This window comes from Capricornis sumatraensis, chromosome 20 (assembly GCF_032405125.1).
Source record: "Capricornis sumatraensis isolate serow.1 chromosome 20, serow.2, whole genome shotgun sequence".
NCBI classification, from domain to species: Eukaryota; Metazoa; Chordata; class Mammalia; order Artiodactyla; family Bovidae; genus Capricornis; species Capricornis sumatraensis.
In genome coordinates this window covers 64,866,031-64,869,911 of record NC_091088.1, presented here as the reverse complement: position 1 = coordinate 64,869,911, position 3,881 = coordinate 64,866,031, and positions in this window count along the sequence as shown.

The following is a 3,881-nucleotide window of genomic DNA, read 5'->3' as shown; positions in this document are numbered from 1 at the left end:
CAAAGCCTTTCTTGAAATTCCCCTCTGGTCTTATAACTATTTCTATTGATTAAAGAGCCCCAGGATCCAGGTTGAAAACATGTAAGTGTAAGTGTTAGTCACTCAGTCATGTCACACTTTTTGTGACCCCAGGGACTGTACACTGCCAGGCTCCTCTGTCCATGGAATTCTCTAAGCAAGAGTACTGGAGTGGGTTGCCATTCCCTTCTCCAGGGGATCTTTCCAACCAAGGGATCAAATCTGGGTCTTTTCCATTGCTGGCAGATTCTTTACCTTCTGAGCTCCCAAGGAAGTCCTCATTGGTAACCCAGGCAAATATACACACATGTTTGTAATGGCATATTCAGTTCAGCTTAGTTGCTCAGCCATGTCTGACTCTGCCAGCTCATGGACTGCAGTACGCCAGGCTTCCCTGTCAATCACCAACTCCCAGAACATACTCAAACTCATGTCCATCGCATTGGTGATGCCTTCCAACCATCTCACCCTCTGTCATCCCCTTCTCCCACCTTCAATCTTTCTGAGCATCTGGGTTTTTGCCAGTGACTCAGTTCTTTGTATCAGGTGGTCAAAGTATTGGAGTTTCAGCTTCATCATCAATACTTCCAATGAATAGTCAGGAATGCTTTCATTTAGGATTGACTGGTTGGATTTCTTTGCTGTCCAAGAGACTCTCAAGAGTCCTCTCCAACACCATGGTTCAAAAGCGTCAATTCTTCGCTACTCAGCTTTCTTTATACTGCAACTCTCACATCCATACATGACTACTGGAAAAACCACAGCTTTGACTAGACAGACCTTTGTTGGTAAAGTAATGTCTCTGCTTTTTAATATGCTGTCTAGGTTGGTCATAGACATAGCGTTTCTTCCAAGGAGCAAGTGTCTTTTAATTTTATTTGTGCAGTCATTGTAAGCAGTGATCTTGGAGCCCCCAAAAATAAATTCTCACACTGTTTCTACTGTTTGCCCAGCTACTTGTCATGAAAGGATGGGACCGGATGCCATGACCTTAGTTTTCTGAATGTTGAGTTTTAAGCCAACTTTTTCACTCTCTCACTTTCATCAAGAGGCTCCTTAGTTGTTCTTCACTTTTTTCCCATAAGAGTGGTGTTATATGCATTTCTTAGGTTACTGATATTTCTCCCAGCAATCTTTACCGGGGTCCAGCCCCAGCTGGATCCATGGTATCTGAAGCGGGGACGGAGTCAGCGATTAAAGAGAGATTAATTAGAGATTTAAAGAGAGATTAGAGAAGAATAATGTAGTGGAAAAATAGAGGAGAAAAGAGGCTGTATTCTTTGGTTTAAATAGAAAGCCAATAAAGCCCCAAGACAAGGGACTTTCACTGTCTACCTAGGCCGCAGGCACCCGCTTGAATAGCGAAGGGGCCCCACCTTGGGCTCCCTCTTGCGTGAGTCTTAGAAGCCCAGGTAAATAAGTAGACACGGCGAGCCTCTATGCTCCAGATGGGACTTCAGTCTGAAAAGGGAGAATGAGAAAAGTATGACATGGGGGAGCCAAGCATTGGTGCAAGACCGACAACTTTATTTTCAAAGGCAGCTTATATACCCTAAGTTGTACATAGAGAAATAATGGAATATGCAGAGTTATGCAGGGGCAGCAGTCCTGACCCTTACTGCGACTAGGCTTTCTTTTTGCATACCTTCCCATATACAAAAGGTCTCAGGTGATTTACATTATCTGCTGACCAAGAGGCCTGTTAACATTTTTATGGCTCTTTTCCTAGATAAATGTCTATCAACCAGAAAACTCATTTTCCCTTGAAGTGTTTTTTCTTTAATCTGCATCACCCTCAAAGTACTAAATAAAGTTACATTCCTGTAGAACAAAGGTGCAGTGGGTTATAACAAAGAAAGTACTTAACTCAAAGATCTAATGTTGCTAATGCCAGGGCTACTACCTGTTTTTTCTACATACCAACTATATCAACAAATGAAAGATATGAAAACTTGGCAGCAAGTATTGGCTCAACAATGAAACCCTTAATCAGTTCTATTCTAATGATTTTGACTCCTTGGAAAGCCCTACATTCCTAGGATGTTTTAAGCTTCCTGTTCCTCTCCTGCTCCGGAGGCTGTAAACAATCTCATGTATAGCTGTAAGAGTCCAGATAAACCTGTCAGGCAGGCTAGAACGCCATCAGAGGGATTTTTGGATTGAAACACTCTTATTATGCCCAGGAGACTTATTATCTAAAAGCTCTAAATTAACTTTTTCCAGAAAAAGGTGATGGGGGGACCACCCCCTGTTAATGTCAGAGGAGTTGGTGAAAGGAATAATATAGTAAAGCAGACAGATTCCGGTTTGGGGGTAGATGCTCGAGTAGGTCCAGGGAGGTTCCCTCGAGATCCGACTCGCCTTTGCCTGTCGGGTCTCTTCCTCATGACCTTTGCCATGGGCTAGATTCCTTGTGCTGGGTCCCAGCAATCTTGATTCCAGCTTGTGCTTCATCCAGCCCAGCATTTCGCATGATGTGCTCTGTGTGTAAATTAAGTAAGCAGGGTAATATTATGCAGACTTGATGAACTCCTTTCCCAATTTGGAACCAGTCAATTATTCCATATCCAGTTCTAACTGTTGCCTCTTGACCTACATGCAGATTTCTCAGGAGGCAGGTCAGGTGGTCTGGTATTCCCATCTCTTTAAGATTTTTCCACAGTTTGCTGTGATCCACACAGTCAAAGTGTTTGGCATATTTAATAAAGCAGAAGTAGATGTTTTGTGGAACTCTTGCTTTTTTGATGATGCAGTGGATGTTGGCAATTTGATCTCTGGTTCCTCTGCCTTTTCTAAATCCAACTAGAGCATCTGGAAGTTCACAGTTCACATACTGTTGAAGCCTGGCTTGGAGAACTTTCAGCATTACTTTGCTAGCATTTGAGCTGAGTGCAATTGTGTGGTAGTTTGAACATTCTTTGGCGTTGCCTTTCTTTGAGATTGGAATGAAAACGGACCTTTTCCAGTCATGCGGCCATTGCTAAGTTTTCCAGATTGGCTGTCATATTGAGTGCAACACTTCCACAGCATCATCTTTCAGGATTCGAAGTAGCTCAGCTGAAATTCCATCACCTCCACTAGCTTTGTTCATAGTGGTGCTTCCTAAGGCCCACTTGAATTTGCATTCCAGGATGTCTCACTCTGGGTGAGTGATCACACCATCGTGGTTATCTGGGTCATGAAGATCTTTTTTGTACAGTTCTTCTGTGTATTCTTGCCATGTCTTAATATCTTCTGCTTTTGTTAGGTCCATACCATTTCTGTCCTTTATCGAGCCCATCTTTGCATGAAATGTTCCCTTGGTATCTCTAATTTTCTTCAGGAGATCTCTAGTCTTTCCCATTCTATTGTGTTCCTCTATTTCTTTGCATTGATCACTGAGGAAGGCTTTCTTATCCCTTCCTGTGTAGATGGAGATTTTTGTTACTTGGGACAGCTTGGATGAATGTAGCGAATATTATGCTAATTGAATTAGGACTGATATTGTATGTGCTCACTTATATGTAGAATGTAAAAAAGTGAAACTCACTAGTACCAGACAGTGGGATGGTGATTATTTGGGACTGGGAGGTGGGGAGGTTCGGGAGATGTTGGTTGAAGGGTGGTACAACCTTTGAGTTGTATAATGAGTGCATCCGGGGGAGGTGTGTGCAGCACGCTGACTGTAGTTAATCCTATTCTGCTACTGCATGCTGGGAATTTGTCAAGAGAGTCCGTCGTCAGTATTTTCACCACACACGGAACATGGGCATTTGGAGGTGATGGATGTGTTCGTTCATGATTGTGATAAATATTTCAAAGGGTACACATGTCACATGATCACATGGTGTATGGTATATGTACACATAACCCTTCTCGTTGGT